This window comes from Falco punctatus (assembly GCF_963210335.1).
Source record: "Falco punctatus genome assembly, chromosome: 6".
Taxonomy (NCBI): Eukaryota; Metazoa; Chordata; class Aves; order Falconiformes; family Falconidae; genus Falco; species Falco punctatus.
In genome coordinates this window covers 49,815,708-49,838,100 of record NC_137585.1, presented here as the reverse complement: position 1 = coordinate 49,838,100, position 22,393 = coordinate 49,815,708, and the positions used below count along the sequence as shown (strand labels likewise).

Below are 22,393 nucleotides of genomic sequence, written 5' to 3'. Positions count from 1 at the left end.
AAGGTCATTACACCAAGTCCTTATACCACTAAAAAGGCATACTTCTTTGCCTAATTTGGTAATCCTGAAAATGCATTCAATTGATAATATATGAAAAAGCATTGATTAATTTTCACAACAACTGATTAATTACAAAAATGTCTACAGTGATTGAGTATACAATCTCTGCAGCATCTGCTGTACTTAAATACCAATGGAGTACGTGCCCCTCACCACTGACTGAGTGGTGCTGAGCTGGAAGTTTAGTTGAATGGTGTTACCTAGTTTTAGCATTTACATCCACAGCAGATAAGATACCTATGAATGATTTTTCCAGTCTTGCACATGCCATTAAATAAAAGTGAATGCAGTCTGGGAAAGTCTGTATGATTTTCATAACCCTTACCTAGCCCTGAGGCATGTAACAAAAACAGGTTTAAAAAATATTTTGTTTTAAAAAACATTCATTTTTCAATTGATCATGACTTCATATTTAGTAAAGTCATAATTTAAAATTATACTAGACTTGTTTTAGACAGCAATTAGTTCCAAATAAAACCTAACAGCCTTATTGAACACAGAGTAATGACATTATCACTTCAGATCACAAATTGAATTGTGAAGATCAGCACAGCTATCTAATAATTTATTTGAGCAGACACCACATGTCAGAGATAATGTTATTCTACCATTAACTTTTTTATTGTATGAGCAAAATAGATGATAGCAGCTTATTAAAGAGAAGGACAAAAATTAGATGCTGTATTTATGTTAGCACTGTGGTTCAGCTTCTCTTAGCAAACAAAAAATGTAAACACATTCGTACAGGGTTTTTTATGTGTTTATTATGTACATTTGTACATAATATTTCCTCTGATGCATCTGATATTTACCTTGGGATAGGCAGGTGCCTTTTGTTCATTTGACACAAGAAACTGTGATGAGGACAAATGTATTATTATAAGCAATGTCTTAAAGCACTACCCATTTATTATTTTTTCAAAATTTCTACTCTTGAACAGCGTTACCAGACAGCACGCAGTTTAATACTTACATTTTCAGCCAAAAAACCCCTCAGTCATTGCTATTTGACCTAATTTATTTCAGATTTCAAATGGAAAATTCCAAAAATAAGAGTAAGAAAAAAAAATATTGGCGAAGATAAGCCTGTTGCCAAAACAAAATATTAACTTTACTTTTTTTCACAGCAAAACACTATATAATTAAAAATTCAAAACAACTATCAAAAAACTTTAATTAAATTCTCTGAATTATCTGAATTTATTTAAAAGTGGTTCTTCAGTGGCCTGAAAGTCTGGATCATCAATGCGCCAAGACAAACAACTAGAATTTACATGTTAATAAACTAACATAAAAAGAACAGATAAAAAGAAAACAGATTTTAAGCGCTCTGAAAAGACACAGTGCTTAACACTTAATCCTTCTTAATTTTTCCTTTAAAATGCCAATTAATTTAATGACAAAGTATTTCTAATAAAACACTGCAGGTTTATGCATACTGAATTTCTTGTAAGCATGCTTATCTACTTAAAATTTTAGTACATTACTGCATTTTCAATATAATTTCAAAGTACTCCAGAAATGAAGTTAAAAATTCTCACATGAAAAGCATCAAAGCATCTTAAGTACAAGTACCAGCAGTCATACACACAGAGAAAAGCGGTGAGGAAGTATTTTAACAGGTCATACAAAAAAATGACATCTTTTTTGTCACAACACATTTTAAACCTCAGTAACAGCACAACATAAAGAAAGCCAAGCAAGCAAAGTTCATTGGTAAAGCACAAGTATTTCTTACTGTTAACACCACTAGTCATATGTCATTTTGCATTACCTGAAATCTTCAGCCAAAAAAACAGAAAAGGAAAGCCAGTGAGAAGAGATGGGCAGCAACAAAGCTGTGGATTATGGTGAAAGAATGTGCCAGTGTCACAACACCCAGACCTCCCAAACCAGGTCAGGGAACAGTCCTGAAACAGCAAGGCAAGGTGACTGGAAACACCACGCAAAGCAGGACAAAAAATGAAACACAGCATGCTCAGGCTTAAAGATCAAAAGTTTCATTTTCCTTCTGAGCTCTCTGTAAAGCAAGCCAAAGGCAGCTCCCATCCATGAGGTACACTGTGCGAGCAGGAGTGTCTCCTTTACACAGTGTTGCTCTGAATCAGTGGACTAAATTCAGGACAAGCCACACAGGATGACAGCATGGACTAATCAACATAAAACAAAGCCAACGCTGGCACCAGCAGCTCATCATTTACAAACATGTGACTAACATGAACATAGTAACATCTTTGTTCTCATTCTGAAGCAGTTATTAAAGAAGGTTCAAGGCAGAAAACTGACATAAAACCACGTGCACCTAGCAAACTCTTCATGGGGTTTAGCTGAACAGAGGCTTCAAAGCCTGGAGTTTCTCATTTACAGACTTTGTATCACTAACAACAAGGAATGAAGTTCAAACTGCTTCACTGCTCTGAATCCCTGCAACAATACTGAACTTGCTTTGAAAGGCATAAAATGGAAATACACATTTGTTTGACTTTTATAATAAAACCAATTTAGGAAATAGGAAAAGTGTGACTGTGCACTTACACTTTATGATGTTAACCATTTCAGGAAGAGATTTTAAACACTGGCTTCTATTTGGGAAATAAGTTTAAAATTTGAAATTAAAAAAATCAGCAGAAGCTGATTTGTGACATCACACTATCAAAATATTACATCACTCCTGCTTCACTAATCTCTAAGGCTCATTTAGAAAGCATAACCCATCTGCAGCTCAGCTCTTTTTCAGAAGGAAAAATACTTCAGAAGAACAGCGAAAGCTGTTCTTCATGTGTCTATAAGCTGGACAGAGAAGCCTGATCAAGTGCACTCTCCTTTGCCAGCCCCAAAGAAAGAACATCGGAGAATGACACACCCCTTGTCTCCAGAATGAGCTCTGCAGTTGACTTGCTACAGTCATTCTTGTGCAGGATGAAAAGTAAACCCAGGTTTGCCACCTACTGCTGAACATGATTAAAAGCGTTAGAGTTTATCAGAAGGTAGTATCAGGCTACACAAAGTGGAATATATTCTGGAATGCCTACCAAGTAAGTACACTTCCCTAAATGAGGACCAATAATAATAATCATAATAGAAAATAGAGTGGGAAGTGTAATCTATGCAGAGATCTTTTTCCCTCCTTTACAATCTCAGCACTTTTTAAAATTATTTCTGCCAACACATTGTTTTGTGTCAAATATAAACTGAAAACATCTGAAGATAAGGTCCTTGGTGTTTATGCCTCTCAGTTATATAATTAGCCTCAGATTCATTATTCTGAATATACAAAGATCTCAATTTTTAAACCTAAAGAGGAAAGTGCTCACCTGATGCTTGGAGCCGTGCTTTACCTATGAAACATTTTGCATCCTGTTCGTGCCCTAGGAACTGAATTTTATTCTTCTTAATAGACTTAACATAGTTTTGATAGGGAAAAAAAGAAGATAGACCATATTAAGTTTTTAATGCTGAAATAGACCTGGCATGCAATATCAGTATGCAAGATTCTATACTCTATTTGTATATATTTCATCATACCATTCCAGAAACACTTTTTCAAATGGCCACAGTATTAATATTTGGTTTTCACTTAATACATGCATATTGAATGGTTCCTGAATGTTCAAAGTAAATTAAACACATTTATTTTTCTTTACTTAAAATTGTGAATTTCATTGTGCTGCGGCAGGCATAAAAAAAAAATGGGCTAAGTGGGAATTTAGGAACAAATGTAGCAATACTTTTGCAAGTGAAAATGTACTGCATTCCACTACAGAGTTAAGAGCACAGCCAAATCCATCTAAAAGTTCCTTCCAGACAGGCACAATTTTGGAATGATCTTGCAAATATATATAGATGCAGCCACACATGAACAAAAGCATATTTTCAGCTTTCTGAGCATATCTTCCCTGCTGCGTGCCCCACTTAGCATAGCACAACTGTCACTCCAATGGCCTTTCTGCATACTTTCAGCCTAACAAGAAGTCTGAATAAACTAAACAGATGAAGTGATACGTTGGAATATTTAAGCACATCTATCACCTACTATCAACCAACTTGTTTCCTTAAGCACTCCTTTTTTGAAGGAAGGCTGTTTCCAGTTCAGTTTCTTGTTCTAAATGACACTGGCTCAGTCCCTCTCTCCCTTTTGGTAACAGCAGGGACTGAAGAGTATCAGCCAGCTAACTTTTATGGCAAACCTGGGGTGACCTGAACACTGTTATCACACATTTCCACTTTGTGTAGTTTGAGATAGACGATATAAAAATATAAGGGTAAAAAAAAAAGAAAAGGTTTTGAATTCCACTGACCTAGCCTTTAATGTTTATGTTTTCTTAATACCTGGGTCTGACTCAGGCACTTAACAGTCACTTCATGTTCAAACAGAACTAGGTTAAATGAATCATTATGTTAATATGTCTGCCTCTCCTCCTCAGTGATTTGACTCTGACACAAATATCTACTTTTCAGATGCCTAAATCAGGTTAGATGAATGTCAGCAAAATATCTAAGAAAGCATTCTGAGGGATTGTGAAAACATCCCAGACTTCCCCACACTTCCCAAGGCCTAAGCATGGAACTGCAGAGGAACAGGGCTGCCATGAGCAAGGGAAATCTAGCAGCCATGGCTCTGTACTGTGGATCCTATCCAGACTTTCCCAGCTCCTACTACAAAGAAAATCCATCACATTTGAGATTCAGTTGATGCAAATCTTTTGTCTGTTAAGAGGAAGATGGAATCAGCTAAGTGAACTAATTATGGAAAGGAATTGCTATGTAATTATTGAAGTAACCTTTTTCACTTCCCCAGTTAGACACAGTAAAAATACTTCATAACATTTCCAAGGCATTAACACAATTTGTTTCCAGACTGTTTACAGAATATTGTTCACAAAAGATTATATTTAATTAGAGAGACTACGTCTAGAAGGAAAGGGAATACAGATAAAAGGAAAGCAGGCAAGCTCTTCTATACATTCTGAAGGTACTTGACAGTGCAGCTCTCTAGCAATCAAGTATATGAAAATATTTAATAGGCATGGAAAGCTGGAGGTCAATGAATGCTGAAGAAGGCATTTTTATTCAGTCAAGTGAAATCATAACAGTGCAACATAAGAGTAACTTGATTGGGATTCATGTAGCTTATTTAGTAATTTTTACAGCACAAATGCTTTTCCTTGTTCATTAGATTACTGAATTAGGTACTTCAACTCTAAAGGAGTCTAATGCTTCTCCAAGAACTCGGGTGAAATTTATGAATTCATCCAATTCCATTTTGAAAATTTGTCAAGAGCTGCTACAACTAATTGTTACCTGTAACATCAGGCCAAGAACAACAACAAAAAAAAAGAACATGAGTTAGGCTTTGTCTAGCTACTGTGAAATAACCTACTTTTATTCTGGTATTTGCTGTGCCATACTAATTGTACTATGCTGAGGATGTTGCACACTGTCACTGTTTAACTACTGGAAAATTGCCAACAGAAAGAAAAATGGGAAATTGTTTTAATGAAGTGGCTTTCTGAACAATCTTGGAGGAAAATTCTCTTGCCATATGACTCCTGAGCAGCACCTCTATCTAACACTTCATCTGTATACTTCTGTAGTCTCTTATATCTAAGGATCTCAGAGCTTTTTGCCAATATTTACTGCAATTCATGTCAATCTTGTAAGGAAAGAAAACAACCATATCACTATGATAAACAAACAGTGGAAATGTTGTGAACTAAGACAATATTATAACTGATTTAAAAATACTCCAGTAAAAAAAATAAAATTATCTAAGTTGTTTGGTGTTAGGTGTTTTTTTCAATATAGTATGTATTACATTAAATCTTTTATATATAGTTTTATGCTTCTAGGAAATCAAAAGCTTTCCAAACTTGGTTTTCTGTTTGGACTAACACAACCACTATTCTACATTTAGGGTTTTTTATCCTTAAGTCTCATCAACTAGGCAACATGCTACTACTTTCATTTTCTCTGCCAATATACTCCCATAATGTATTACAGGAAGCCATGTATGCCAGCACCAGACAGGAAGATTTTTGGTGATACAAAATGTAGTTAACTCTTAAGGACAATAAACCACAAATCATACTTTTTGTTTCCTGCAATAGCAAAACAAAGCAATGACAGTACCACTAGGACATGCGCTTGAAGAATATTCTGTGACCAAAAAGACCATAGTAATAGTTTAGTCTGATCTGTTGTAGAATACATACCACAAACCATCATCAGTAATTCTTGCATCAGGTCTAGTAACTTGTGATAACACTAAAACACAGCTTTTAGGAAATAGTCCATCTTGCTTAAGGTTAATAACCCTCATCTTCAAAACATGTTTTTTACTGGAGTTTTACTGCAATTTTTAGCAGTACATTTTTGCAAATTCCAGCTTTATGGTCCTGCTGTATCTTTGTAAAATTAAAGGGCTCTCTTAACAGTAGTTACCTCATCCCAGTGCAGCCATCAGTCTTCCCAAACTGTTTCTTTTGCCTTTTAATATATATGAAAGAATTAAGACAAAACACCCACATAATTTTCTATTAAAAATTATCATTTAGGATTTCATATCATAGATAATGAAGCCAGAGACTTCTCATGTGGATATATCTTACAGATGTAGCACATCAGCCAGTACATACCGTTCATATTATCACAGAAAAAAATCTATCACCTCTACAGTAAGTGCTCCTGCCTACAAGACACTCCAAACCAAACTTCCCAACCTTCTTGCTTATTTAAGGGCTTGGAAAACCACAGCACAATTACACCTCCTTCCAGTAGCTGTTATATTCCTTCATTTCTGAAATAACTTCCTAAATCTTTATGTTTAATTTCTGAAATTATTCAGACGCTGGATACAGACACAAGATGTAGCATTTCAGAATTCCCCATTATGCTTTAAAGCAAAGCCCAAGAGGCTACCAAAAAAACAGGAGCAAAATTTGCCCATGATGTAGAAAGTAAAGAATTAACTAACCCACAAACAGTAAATAGACAAGTTGTAACTTCAACAAGTGTCTATGTGGCAAAATGAAGTAGAGGTAAAATGATCAGTCAAAATAAAATAGACACCTGCCAGCTGATCAAAGGACATATATATGCAAGGAGATTTAAGATTTTCATCTTAGTAAATACTCACTCAGAATATACAGGAAAATAATATTAAAAAAAAACAGAAAAAAATAAAAAACAGAAGACATGTTAGACAAAAACTGGAACTTCTATTGGCCTTTTTTGTCTCCCAAAATATTATTTTATTTTAGAATAAGCTTCCTGAGGGTTGCAGGACTTTACAATAATTATGGCTGTTACTTATGTTGGCAATTTTTTCTAACATACTAAAATGAATCACTACATAGAAACAAATACCAATACTCCTCATGTTCTGCTTCTTGGTAATGTTTGCCGTTACTATTGCTAACATCAACCCAAACTCTTGACTGAAAAAACCCCACAACTGCTAAAATGCAAAACACATCTCTGATTTGGGTAAACTAAACAGGATTATTCAGCAGCAGGAACCAATCCCAGTAACAAGAAAACAGAAAAAAATACTCAGGTGTGCATTGTGGGTTTTTTTTATTCATCCATCTGGGTGGTATTGATATCAAAATTATCACATTTGTTTTAGAGGCTAATTCCTATATAACTATACTAGACGGAGAGCAACAGAAATAAACAGAGAGTATTTCCAATCCAGAATGTCTCGCTGCTTCTACTGACCTGCAAATCTCATGTGAGTAACAGTCTGCTATCAGCTCATTAAACAACCACGTGGAAATCTCACCATCTGCATTAAGTGGAGCTATATGATTCTCATCAAAGGGGCAGGATATGCATAGAATAGTCATTCAAGAAACATCCAGCTTCAGTCTAAATATCTTCACTTAAACTGTTTTCCCCCTATTCTTTGTTCTAAACATTGGACAAACTTCACCTCTACTGCATAACTAATTATTGTAAGATAGCTTTAAATATTGTTAAAACTTCCAAAGGAATGGTCTGCATATTTTAATTAAACTTGAAAAGGAATACTGATGGAATACCTTTCGAAATTACTGATCAAAGGAGCTCAAACAGTAGTATAAGTCTATGAATTATACTTACCTAATGAGAGGATATACATCGCAGGCATCTATCTGCTTAACCAGATCATCAAAAATTTCTTGTTGAAGTAAAATAATTGACTAATAAGCATGTAATGGGCTAAACTCCATCAGTATTATTGGTAGCCTGATGATTTCCAAAAGGAACCATCAATCCCTGAGAATATTCTGCTTGCAGAAATTCTTAGGTGTCTCAGCCAACTTACATCTTTTTTTCCCATTTGTAAACTACACTGTGAATTATTTATCCAAGTTCTGGTCAAAAGAGAAAAGAACCAAGGTGCAAGGAGAGTATCTCTTTGCTCACAGCCTCTTCCATGAGTTTGTATACACAAAATCAAAGTAGGAAAATCTAGAATCACAGCGTAATAGAATTGTTCTGATTGGAAAAGACCCTTAAGACCATTGATTCTAACCATAAACCTAACACTACCAAGTCCACCATAAAACCATGTCCCTAAGTGCCACATCTACGTATGTTTTAAATACCTCCAGGGATTGAGGGTGATTCCACCACTTCCTTAGGCAGCCTGTTCCAATGCTTGACAACCCTTTTGGTGAAGAAAGTTTTCCTAATATCCAATTTGAACCACCCCTGACACAGCTTGAGACCATTTCCTCTCATCCTATCACCTATTACTTGGGAAAAGAGGCCAACACTCACCTCACTACAACCTCCTTTCTAGTAACTGTAGAGGAGGTCTTCCTCCTTTCCAATTACCAAAACTCAGCTTGAAGCCTTGCAGATTACTCTGCTTTCATGACTAAATCTTTTGTAAAAATCAGATTTGGCTTCAAGTTTACACTGAGTAAGTCATTTTACACACACGCACAGAGAAAATACGTATTTTTAAAGCAAATTCATTTATTATTTTTGACAAAAATACCACATCGTCCCTCTGATCTTCTTGGGCTTAACCTTCAACTCCTAGTACATACACTTAATCAAAAAAAAAATGTCAAACACTGTGACATTTTGATTAACATCACATGACCATATATTCCCACACATGCACACACTCTTCCTGTTTAGCAGTGCCCATTCAATGATTTCACTTTTGTAATGACTTTAGGATTACTACTATTTAAGTAATAATTACATTTTAACACACAACACATTGTATTTCTTCTCTGACAAGGAAATCCTAAGGCTCTTTCATTTAATAGATTTATGCAGTATTAAATGCCATTAATGGAGCTCTCTTAAGCAGAAGAAAAAGAATCACATTTCCACTGGATTAACAAACTTTAAATTGCACTAAATCAACCAAAGCAATAGTCATGTTCATCTACCTATATCTTACTCTTTTCTAATGTTTTCTGTGATGAAATTCATAATTCACCATTCATTTCCAAATGAAACATGAATTATGCTTTTGTGGGCACATTAAATCATCATAATATTTACTTCATAAATGTTGCTTTATTAATAAGCACTTAGCTGTATCCTTGTATGGAGTCAAAATTAAATCATTTTTGCAGCTGTCAATGTGCCACACAATTCTACGGTACCAGATAAATTCATAAACACTTTACTGATTGTCAGCAAAACTACAATGGACAGTATTATCCCTGCTAGCTAACAAATGTCATGGAGTTCTCAGAGTCGTGCTGTGCCATGACTGCTGCATGCAACACGCTGGCAAATCGTATTTCTAGAAGGGTTAACTACCACTCCCATGTCTGCCATTCTATAAAGTATCCTACTAAAGACTGAAGCCTACATATAAAATTAGATAATTGGCTATTGAAGTGTCAGGAGATTTTAAGTGGTTCCATCATTACTGGGCTTGATCCAAGTCTGAAAGAAATCACTAAAGACTCCCCCTGATGATGCAGGCTGTAAATAAAGCTCTTAAAATAAATCCTATTCAAGTATAGGCCTGAAGTTGTGTTCTATATTTTACATATTTATAACTACTAAGAACAGTGAACTGCTATCACTTATCACTTTTATTTTTAGCATATATCCCTCTGAAATACTTGATTAGGTAATCTAATGTTCCATTTTACTATGTCATTTAGCTCTGCAGAGACACCAATAAATGATACACAAATTAAATGCATAGCAAGGCTGAAGTACTCCATGATAGTTCTTCTCAATTCAAAAGACACAGTAAACATCAACCAGTTCACAAAATAATCAAGTATTGACACTCCAACAATAAACCAGGGCATCTAATACAACTAACTGGTGATGACACTGGCAGGAGCCAATACAGCAAAATCATCCATCACTGCTGCCTGTGTTGTTTCTTATCCTCTGTCTTTCCCATCCTTTTTTATTCTTTCTTCAGTATCTCTTGTGAGCAAATGGCTTATTTCAGGGGTCATCATGGACTCTCCATGAGCACACCTCATGTTTCACCTGTTTTAAATGCTAGTGCTTTCACTTATAATAAATGTTGCATTCTGGAACAATTTCCCCAGGACCAAACAGCATTTTTTTCTTTAGTACCAGTTACATTAGGCCTTCCTAAGCAGTCTTTGTCCAAACATATGCTTCAAGGTCATTGCTTTAGAAAATCTTTTTACCCTAAGAAAGTGGAAAACTTAATGTGACCTACTTTACAATACTTGTATGCTGACACTGCTTTCAAATGAACATCTAATTCGTAAGATTAATGACACAGCGGAACAGTTTAATGGGATATGGGAATTATTTACCCTGAACTGAATGGAGGAAAAAAACCACCCGACACCACACTCCACAGATACACGAGAGAGAGGTGAGTATTACTGGATAAAAGAGGTGAGGCATGCATGAACTAATGACAAAGCCTGGAACCCTGTTATTCCAAAATGTTCTATTTGTAGCTTTCCCATAATTTGTTTTAGGCTTAATTCTGCAGACTAACAGGATTTGCCTCCTTCTTAACATTAGCGTATGCCACCAAGATCCCTATGTGGCCATGTCCAGGTCACTACAGTTCTCATCCTGAACTGAAAATTAAGACAAAACAAAAGCATTACTTTATGACAAAACCACCACCAATCTACTTTGGCTGAAAGACATCCTTTCATAACAAACCAATGCTTTGATTTTATGGTACAACTTCTAAAACTACTATACAACTTATGCGAAATTATAATTGCAGCGTATTTCACTATCTAGGTGCAGTGTTGACAGTTACATTAATGTGGCAGCATGGGAGAAACTGTTGGTTAATTGCTCAAGAATTTGCCCATAAGCCCAGGCACACTTTTTAGCTATTGTTGAGCCCCATTCTCCTCGACTGCCTTCTTAGCAATTAACCTAATTACATGAGTTTAAAGTTAGCTCATGCATGTTTACAAGTGCTAATAATAATGTTTCTGATAGTGGAAGAGGAACTTGCCATTATGCAGCTATACTGCCCTGAGTTTCAGTGTGATTTAGTTTGCTTTGAAATTTTTTTCCCAAAACTAGGATGACAACTTCCTGTATCAACAGAATCGCCACCTGTAGCTCTCTAGGAGCTATATTTCCAGGATAAGAAGCCCTAAGCAATGAATTACTAACTTTGAAATAAATTACTGAATTAGAGAACTAGGTGGGGGAAAGAAAAAAAAAAAAAAGGAACAAGAAACAGAAGTCAACTTAAATGACCAAGTGCAACCCTATTTTATCTACAAATCTACGAATAAATCTTATGACCATCATGTGGGCAATAAGCTACACTCCATTTGAGTTGGAGAACATTGAGGATGCTTGATGTAGCCTAGGACTGCGCTGAGAAAAGAGATGTGGTCCATTCAGGTCATAAGGTGGCCATTCTTTTTGCTCCTAGCATTTTAGTTCATTACAAATGCCAAGTGTATGCATGGCAATCAATCTCACTGAATCTAAACATCAAAAGTAACATAGATCAGTATAGTTATATCAACCCATATATATTATGCTCCCTTGTTTGCCCTCAAACAGTCTCTTAAATCAAATATCACACCTTTTTCTTATAAGGGAGTGCTCTTCAAGTGTTGTTACCTTGTTATATACACTGCATTTCCCCAGGTATTGTAACTCCACCACTCATCTTGATTTGTTGACATGACTATTTGTATGACCTGGATTTTGAGTCTGCTGCATGCTTTGACACCACACTTCATTATGTGTCATGGCTCTGTAAATCAGCTTGGCAGTGACACTGAGTAATTAAAAATGTGGGTAGATCAGAAGCACAGATACAAGTCAAAAACTTTCTTCCTCAAAAACCCTTCTTCCTCTTGAATCAGAAACTGAGTTCCGCTACTCACAGGAGGATCTGCCTTAGGAAAGATGAACTGCTGGTAGACTCAATGCACAGTGAGTCACTACAACTTTCCTAAGCTTCAGGACAAAGTCCCAAAGAGAAACATGATTAACAGGCTGTTGGCACAGATGAATCTACACTCATCCAGGGCTCAGGCAGTTTGTCTGCAATCACAGAAAGTAATGCTCTGCCTTAACCTTTAACTTGGAACAATCACAGGTGTCCCAATACATTCTACACAGGTTTATAAGCCAATGAACCCAAATGAATGCCTCCTGTGGAATAACATAGCATCTAATTACCAATAAGATTTCCAGCATAAAAGACAAGAAACACTAACATATTGTTCAGAGGGATGGGAAAGGAGCATTTATAAAATAAGATTTTCCACACCTTCAAATACATATATCACTTTTCCTAAATCTCTGGCTAATCAATACAAACCTCATCAATTTTTTAACCATGGTACGTCCTTCAAGTTACTCTAGATTACTATGGCTATGTCTACGCTAGGAAATTTAAGAAGCCCTGAACCATATTACCTGACACAGAGGTCAGCTGCTCCTGAATAGCCCATATCCACACTACTGTAAACCTATATACAGCAGAGCTGAGCAAGCACAAACTCTCCTGTGACATGGTTTGGGACCATATTAACTCCTACGCTCATGATTGTTTCTGCATGTAGCAGGAAGAAACCATTCTAACAAGTTAGCAGAATACGTGTCACAGCACAATCAAACAAAAAGCTGCAACAAGGCTTTTACCATTGGTCAGATTCTACTGTCCAAGCTGTATCTCCTTCCTCTAGAGGTCAGATCACACCACTCCTCCTCTATCCTACCCCCTCTCCCACCATCCTCAGGGCTATTTAACTACTTAGCAGGAACAAGCTACAGCTGCACATCATTCATGTCAACCAACCCACTGCCTCTGCAGCAAGGCCACAGCTGCATGTTATCAATGCTGATCAACCCACTTCATTCCTCTCAGATAGGCTACTGAGTTCTCATGCACAAGAATATTCCCCATCTCTCACTCTTCAGCATAGTACAGATACAACACAAGCATCCCTAAGATCAGCTCCAGCAAGAGATATGAAGATTGAATATTACTCCTATGTATTTACATACTGGGCAGAACTAGTATTTCAAAAATCATGCAATTAATAGCTTCTGATTCTAACTAAGCACTGATAGCATCTAGATTTTAAATATCTAAAAATCTAGATGCTATTTGTGAAAATTACCTTTTCTTTTTTTTTCCATTTAAAACCACACCTTTTTCTTTGGTTACTCAGACTTTTGTCTAATCTCACTGGTAATATGCAAATGCTCATCTTGCTGTGTTCATCAGAGGAACTGCACACACAATTTCAGATTCACAGCAAGTGTAACCACAGAGAATTCAAAATGCTCCTCTTGACCTATAAAGCCCATTGTAATTTTAAACAATATCTCTCCAGTGTGATCTCAGCATACAGATGCTAACTGAGTTTGTATGATACCCACCTTGCCTCAGGACAGTCAATACACTTGAAAAGGGAGATGCTCTTGCTGACAGTGCTGAGATTGCCTTAAAGCTATGCAGCATCTGGAAAGAGTAAGCACGCAATCAATTTTCATACGACAAGCATAGAATGGCAATATGAATTCTTAGCTCATACGAAAAAGAAGCTAACATTTGAATTACTAACTGCAATGGCTTTACAAATAAAGAATGTCATTATCAACTAAGAATTATACTGCTGGGCTTCCACACAAAAGTCAGTGTGCTCAGTGTATACTCCATTCTCATACGTATTGTTCTCAAGGTACAACAGAAGTAATTCTCTGGTTCCAGACTACCTTTTCTGCTGACATTATCTTCCATCCACCATCCAAGATAATATTTCCAAGAGAATAAATTCTTAATTACAAAATGCCACTTCAAACACAACAGCCCTTTTTGTCTTTCCAAGGCAAAACCCAAAAATAGAATGGACATTAGAGAGGAGAATCACTAAGAAGTATACTCAGAATCAAGCTATGCTTTCAGTTACCAACAAAGCAAAATAACATTTTCAGATAATTCTTGAAGTATTTTTCTTCAACTTTTACCTGAATTATGCACCAAACTGTGAAGACTCACTCACTACACTCTTGTTGGAGTATTATTACACTAATTATTACACTAATAAGAGCTAGCATATCTAGTGGAAATACTGCAATCTTTGAGATATAATCCAAACAGCATTCAAATAAATAAATCCAACTATAAACCAGAACTTAGATATGACAATAAAAATAGAGTAAGTTTGGTTTTTTACTGTAATTTTCCTTTTAGTGTAACAGTACATTTACATTGCTATTAAACAAAGTCAAAAGCCCTGCATCAGAATGAAATAAAAATATATTGTTAAAACCTTTTTCTACATAGAAATTAAACTAAAAGTATCTTTAGAAGGTAACATTTCATGTTAGCTACTCCACAGAAATGGGGACAGACATTCAAAAGATCAGTATTGTCATGCTAATGTCATGAAGTTACACCATGTTAACAAAAACAATTAAATTTAGTACAATACTTGCTTTTATTAAAGATAAACCAGTTTACGTCATTAACATGGCATTTAAAAAAAAAAGTTAAATACCCTCTTGGATGGAGGAATATCACTTTCCAACATTGCACTGTGACTCACCTGAGCAGAATGCACTAGAGTAATTTGCCTCCACAAGCAGCATACTGAGGCAATTATGATCAATTTTGCAGTACCTCCTGTTTTACAGCTCCTCTGGAATGTTCTTCTTGAGGAGTCTTTTTACTAGAAATGTCACAGGGGCAATGAGAGGGGAAAAAAGTAAAATGTCCCTTGGATATTGGTCCAGTATTTGAAGCATTGATTATATTTAATTAAACTATAAAATTCTCCTTGTGCAACAACAGCATAAAACCAACCTTGCCTGCTGAAACCTTGAACAGTCTGTAGAACTCTATGAAACCAAAACACTTACTAAAATAGGTTTGGCTCAAATCTTAGCTATAATTGAGCTGAAAGCACTAATGGTCCAGTGGTTACAGAATCAATGTTTCTCCTAAATGATAAGGCAGAAAAAGTTGCAGAACATTTACATGTAACCAAGATATTAATCTATATAATCACTCACTTCTCCATTTCCATGACAACCATTAGAGAAGAGTTTTCACCCTGAAGGAATTTTTCTTTCACAGTATTACTGGAAAGCTGTGATTGGAAAAGCGTTGATTATTTGTTGCCCAGAGCACAGGAAATTCAAAGACGGGTATAACAACACTCTACCCTCAAGAGAGGCCAAGCCCACCAAGACCAGAGGGGAGAGTTAGGCAGATCCATGTAGACTGGAGTATCTAACTCCACGTGCCGTTTCACTTCTCTTCCCCCAAAAAATCCCACAGTGGAAGGAGGTCCACACAGGTCAGATTCATTTCACATGAATGAGATATCATGATGAAAAGGCAACATATTTGAAGAAATGGCAAGTGATTCAACGTAAGAAATACCTTGTACCACCTAACAGAAGACTACAGCCCCTCATTCAGAGCCCTTCTGTATTGGACCCCCGAGAGGAGAGCACTGCTGCAAGCAGCCTGCAGCCGCCCAGCCCCACGGGGATCCTGACCATCCCAGCAGTGCTCAGCCTACCCAGGGAAGTCAAGTGCCAGTCAACCTAGACTGAACAGCCTGAAAGAGCCAGTGTCAGCCTCACAAATAACACCATTGCCTCCACCTACGGGAACTTTTCATTCTGCCTTCACATTATTCATCAACATGGCTTCATGATTTCTGTATAATAAAAGCCTAGCTTAGCAACCTACTCTACTTTGATTGAAATACATGGGAAAAAAATCCCACTAATTTGGGAAAGATTGAAACCATGTATACCAAAGCATGTAATCATTCCAAAAAGATTATGTGACCCAAAACTATATTTAAGAGACCGTGAAACACAGCAGGGTTGGGTTTTTTTCAGTAGTCACTATATATAGGAGCTGACAAAAATAAGACAGCTTATGAAACAGAATATTTATAAGGCATAAAGTTTACTTGGCACTACTTGGGAATGACTCAGCATACTATTTACACATAGGGTATTTAAAAAAAGGAAAAAAAAGAACAAAAAAACAAAACCAACCAACCGTTCTTGTAAATACACACTTTTGAGGTATTTAAAGGAGTTGAGACTTGCGCAAATATTAAAGAACTGTACTTACAGGATGGAAAACTGTCATATAATATAAGCTTATTTTAAAGTAGACAACTTGTTCCTAGGAAGTTTTCCAGGAATATGCCCTATGCTCTACTATAGCAAAATGTAGATCCCACAGGCATTTTCCTTTAGGACAAACTGGCCCCAGTGCCCCTTCTCCCAGAACACCTCCCAGATTGCATCCAATCTCTTGAAAGTCTTCCCAAAGCCTCTCATAGCCAGAATTACCAGTGGGACAAGAGGTAGGTCCGAGCTACATACTGATGCCTGCCAGCGCATCAAACAAGACAGGTAACTATTCTGTGTTGTTGTTCTCAGGTTAAACATTTCCCTAAGAAAATATGAAATAATCAGTCCATCAGAGACTCTACAAGAAAGGCCAGCAGATAGGACTACTTGTTAAAGCCAGTTGTGGTATTTGGATTCATGTAGAGCAGTATTTCACAAATCACTGCAGTCGGCACTCTTCCATTTTTTGAGGCAGATCAGCAGCTTTCATTATGAAACAGAAATCATGACTACAAATTGTAACAATCCTCAGACTGAAGAGGAAATGTACACGTCAATAACATGAGCTTTTAACCCATAATCCTATTATTCTATTAAAAAAAGAAAGCAAATTACATTATTAAGGGATCATTTTCCACAACTACTCAAAACAGCAGGACAGCTCAAAGCAAGGCATGCTATCATGCTGACATGCTCAGTGTTTTGTTAGGAAGCATGTGTACTTTAATCCCTTGTCATTTATGTGTGATAAAAAATACCAAATTTCTGTTCATTAGTGTCATGTATCCTCTACAAAACTACTGCTATATGTGACTTCAGTAACTGATGTAACTTCTAGCTTAACACTATGACAAAATAATAATTTTCTAGCAAGCATGAAGTGATAACTCAGATACAAAAACATACATTTAAACATGGTAGTTGCAGTCAATAAATACTACCCCTACTTATTATAGGTACTTATCTACCAAATAATGCAATCACCAAAAATTTCTTGTCATGCAGTTCACCTGGTTGTGAAGGTCAGCATATCTGGAAGTTGCATCCACAGCAGTAAACAAAATAAAAAATAAATAAAAAAATAAACAAATAAAGAAAACAAACTAAAAGAATACAAAACAACATTGCTTCTCCATTGCCTTGGATTGGTTGAGAACAGGTAAATTAAGTTATCTGTGTTTGTTTGCTCTCCGTGCTGAAATAAAGGATTAGCAGTATGCAGATGAGGGGTTTTTTCACCTTCAAATTCCCACACCCCCCCTTTTTTTTTCCCTACTGGAACAAGCTTCCATAAGATCACTTTGGATGATCTTAGGTTTATATATCTTTGGATTTATGTGATGGGTTGACCCTGGCTGAATGCCAGGTGCCCACCAAAGCTGCTCTATCCCTCCCCTCCTCAGCAGGACAGGGAAAACATAACAAAAGGCTCGTTGGTCAAGACAGGACAGGGAGCTTACTCACCAATTACCATCACAGGCAAACAGACTCAACTTAGGGAAAAATTAATTTAATTACTACCAAATAAATGAGAAATAAAATGACCTCTTAAAAACACTTTCCCCCCACTCTCCCTTCTTTCCAGGCTCAACTTCACTCCCCATTTTCTCTACCTTCTCCCCTCCCAACAGCGCAGAGGGATGGGGAATGGCGGTTGCGATCACATACTGTTCATCACGTGTTGTCTCTGCTATTCCTTCCTCCTCAGGCACAGGGCGCCTCAACACTCTTCCTCTGCTCCAGTGTGGGGTCCCTCTCACATGAGACAGTCCTCTGTGATCTCCAACTTGAGTCCTTCCCACAGGCTGCAGCTCTTCACAAACCGCTCCAGCCTGGGTCTATCCCTCCCCTCCTCAACCAGACAAGGGAGAGAAAATGTAACAAAAGGCTCGTGGGTCAAGATAAGGACAGGGAGATCACTCAGCAATTACCTTCACGGGCAAAACAGACTCGACTTGGGGAAATTAGTTTAACTTGTTACCATTCAAATCAGAAAAAACACTCATCCCCCACCCCTGCCTTCTTCACAGCTTAACTTCTCTATGTCCTCCTCCCACTGATCAGCGCAGGGGAATGGGGAATGGAGGTTACATTCAGTTCATCACATGTTTCTGCTGCTGCTTCCTCCTCACACTCTGCCCGGCTCCAGCCCGGGGTCCCCCCCACGGGGCGCAGCCCTTCAGGCACAGACGGCTCCAGCCTGGGTCCCCCGCGGGGTCACCAGCTCGGCCAGCAAACCTGCCCCAGCCCGGGCTCCTCTCCCCACGGGGACACAGGCCCTGCCAGGACCCTGCCCCAGCACGGGCTGCCCACGGGGTCACAGCCCCCTTCGGGCACCCCCTGCTGCGGCGTGGGGTCCCCAGGGGCTGCAGGTGGGGATCTGCCCCACCGTTACCCTCCATGGGCTGAGGGGCACAGCCTGCCTCACCAGGGGCTTCCCCAGGGGCTGCCGGGGAACCTCTGCTCCGGGCCTGGAGCCCCCCCTGCCCCTCCGTCTGCACCGGCCTGGGGGGCTGCAGGGACGCTCCGCTCACACAGCCTCACGCCTCTCGCCTGCTGCAGTTGCTGTTGCACAGGTTTTTCCCCCCTTCTCAAACACATTATCCCAGCAGCGCTACCACTGTCGCTGATGGGCTTGGCCTTGGCCAGCGGTGGGTCCATCTTGGAGCTAACTGGCACTTGCTCCACTGGACATGGTGGAAGTTTCTGGCATCTTCTCACCGAAGCCACCGCTGTAGCCCCTGTTACCAAAACCTTGCCACGCAAACCGTAGAGTTTAGTACTAGATGACAATGTACTTTGATGAAAACACATCTGTTTATTTGACATGACTGCTACCTGCATCAGCAAATGGACAATGTCAAATTAAAATACTTAAAAGTTCTCAATTGTAAAAACTGGAATGACTGAAAATTTAAAATCTTTAATAATACATATTCACATTTATCACAAATGAGCAGACATATGATTAGTATATTTTATTCACCTACAAATTTAGTATGTGAAAGCATATTTTTTAAATATTCTCCTGCTCATCTTTTCCTTACACCTTTGTCTTTCGAAGTGAAAAAGAAACATTAAACTACCACTATGACAAAGATGGGAATATATTATTTTTCAGTCAACTAATTTTTATAAATGTTTCATTTCACGATTTTATGGTACTTCTTACTAAATCCCAGAGGAACCCAAAACAATGTCTATAAACAGAATTTGCCAGCACTCAGGACAGAAATATATTTCTAAGGAGCTGAAATAATGTCAAACTTATTTCCTCCCCTTTCATTAAAAAACACAGGTTGAATAAATTCCCAGACCTTCCATGTAAATACTTAAAAGGAATGTAAAATTTGAAGTAAAATATTTTAATAACACTACCATGTATCCATTTTGATTCAATGGGAGATGTTTTGTGCCTTGGGACTTGTAGACTCTTGGCTGTTCAGATGGCTCACTCACATTTATTTCTATCAACAAAAATAATTTAAGCATTCCAGGATGGGGTTTTTGTTTTTTAAGAGATATCTAACTGAGAAGCAAAAGGATGTTTTTAATTGAATGATGTAATAAGTGACAGGTATTTGAAGTGATTTCTAATGCATTCTTCCTAGAATTTACCAAGTCATTAAAAACATGATCTCTTTCAAAAAGTAAATTCTTCAAAGACAAATAAACTACAATCAATTACCAATCTATACAGGAAAAAATAGTCAAGGGCAAACCACACTTCCGTTTTGACTAGAATCATGCACAAATTCAAATTGAAACATCATCATCATCTCTTTTCTTACTAAATCCAATCATGAAAATATTTAATCCATGACCTGCCAAACTCCACCTCATGACAGTATCAGCACCAGCAAATGATGCCCTGAGGTTTCAATATGCATTGACTTTTCTATTACTCCATTTAGTGACAATCTCAAAAACCGAACATAAAACATGACCTATTTCTTCCATCTTCCAGTTTTCATTTACTGCCTCTAGTGATAACCAGAAGACTAGTCTCCAGAGTCCACATCAGCATCTGAATCTGAGAGGGAAAAGTGAACATAATCCCCAACTCTCACAGTCAAAGCTGAAAATTAGTCCCTGAGAAAAGAACATCCTTGCACATATTGCACAGGACAACCACCTGCACGAATGTGTCAATAGAGAATGCTCTTGTTTGAACAGCTACCAAAATCCCAGAACAGAACACAAAACTTATTCAAAATTAAACATAGTGAATATTCTAAAACTACCAACCTATTGCATTACATAAAAAAATCCAACAAACCAAAAAAACCAACCAAACCCCCAAACCAGCATTACTTTTTAATTTAAACTGAAATAGATCTTGTCATCAAGCAATTAAATTCAGTAGAGTTCTTCCTCCTTTGCATCTATGATAATTATTCAAACTTTATTCTATTTTTTGACTGTGCTTACATCTTTCAATAGCTTTAAGTACTGGACAAAGGGAAAAAATTAGGACTAAAATACAGTATATATCAAGAAAAATAGCATGCTCACAACCCTCAATCCAAACATCTAAGGGTGTTACTTGGAATGTCACTCATAAGAGGACGAGAAACACTATCATGAACCATGGGTTGAGAGGAGATAAAACACTGTGCCCAGAAAAATAACAAATACAAGCACTGTCTTTGGGGGATTATCTGGTGAGACCCTGCATGTCTGTGAGCTAAACTAAGCTACAGAGGCAAATGAAAGGAGATAAATTAAACTGGAAAATAGTTTAAGAGAATTTGCTTTTAAAGGACCATTGAGATTTGCACTGTTCTGATAGTAGTTGTGGGGTCAGCATGTTCTTCCCAATTCTCCTCAAAGTCTTTTCTTTCTTCCAGCCAAGGACTCATAGTTCTTCCAAATTACACAGTGCAATCAGGTACTTCCATTAAAATATGTCAAACACATTAAACTGCAAGGAGGTTGGCATTTTGAGAAAAGAGATTGGCATGGTTGAGCCTGTTCACATTAAAAATAAATAAATAAATTTGACACTCAAAAGCAGATAAAAAATAACCCACTACAGGCTGACACTTCCTCGCCTGCTGCTGCTCCTCATTTGAAGTATTACACTGAGTAACTGACCACTCCAAGAGTTTAGAAATCCTGTCCTAAGTCACCACTGTTTAATAAATCAAAGATAATTTTAAGAAGAATATTTTTACTTTTTAAGTATGAGACAACAACTTCTACATTTTTCAGGAGCTCATCTACTAAGAAAAAAAATAATCACTCTCTGCTACTTCTCAAAATTAATATATCGCCTCTATTGCAAGCAACAGATGAAATCATCTGGGATATCATTCAATATATATGAAATTCATATGAGCACAGGATTCATATATTTCAATATTCAAACAAACTCAGAGCCATGAAATAGGTATGCAAACCTATGTTGAAAATGCTAAACTTCTTCCACCCCAAACCTTACTTGTTCGTAAACAACGCATTCAATTCTATTCCAAATGAACAAATAATCTGAGTACGTACTTTAAAAATACGGCACTATATCTCTTTATAAATTAGATTTCTGCTATTTTATAATAGCAAAAATCAGAACAAAAATCTTTAGGATTAATAACTCTTATGAAAACAGTTAGAAGCAAGCAGAATGACTACACTAAAATGAGGAATTGCATTATCATCAATTGAAGCTGAAAAACACTGCAAAACTATCAAAAAATTAAATCTACCAAAACCCCTCCTCCCTCCCTGCTCCCAAATATTCAGCAGGATGTGTACACATCAATCAATA

At 37.2% G+C, this 22,393-nt stretch overlaps 1 protein-coding gene across 7 annotated transcripts in view; it reads right to left on the bottom strand.

The window, feature by feature from the left end:
* The window catches only part of CNTN1 (contactin 1), a 249,875-nt gene that overhangs the window by 206,357 nt on the left and 21,125 nt on the right, over nt 1-22,393 (bottom strand). For 3 of the 7 annotated variants that reach the window (XM_080392102.1, XM_080392100.1, XM_080392105.1), the window contains exon 2: nt 13,903-13,984. The exons of 2 other annotated variants lie outside the window; for them this stretch is intronic. The gene's annotated coding sequence lies outside the window, so the exon portion shown is untranslated. Of the gene's footprint in view, nt 1-1,834; nt 13,876-13,902; nt 13,985-22,393 lie in introns of those variants that run through there. 2 more of the 7 variants (XM_080392107.1, XM_080392103.1) reach the window with 2 other exon arrangements.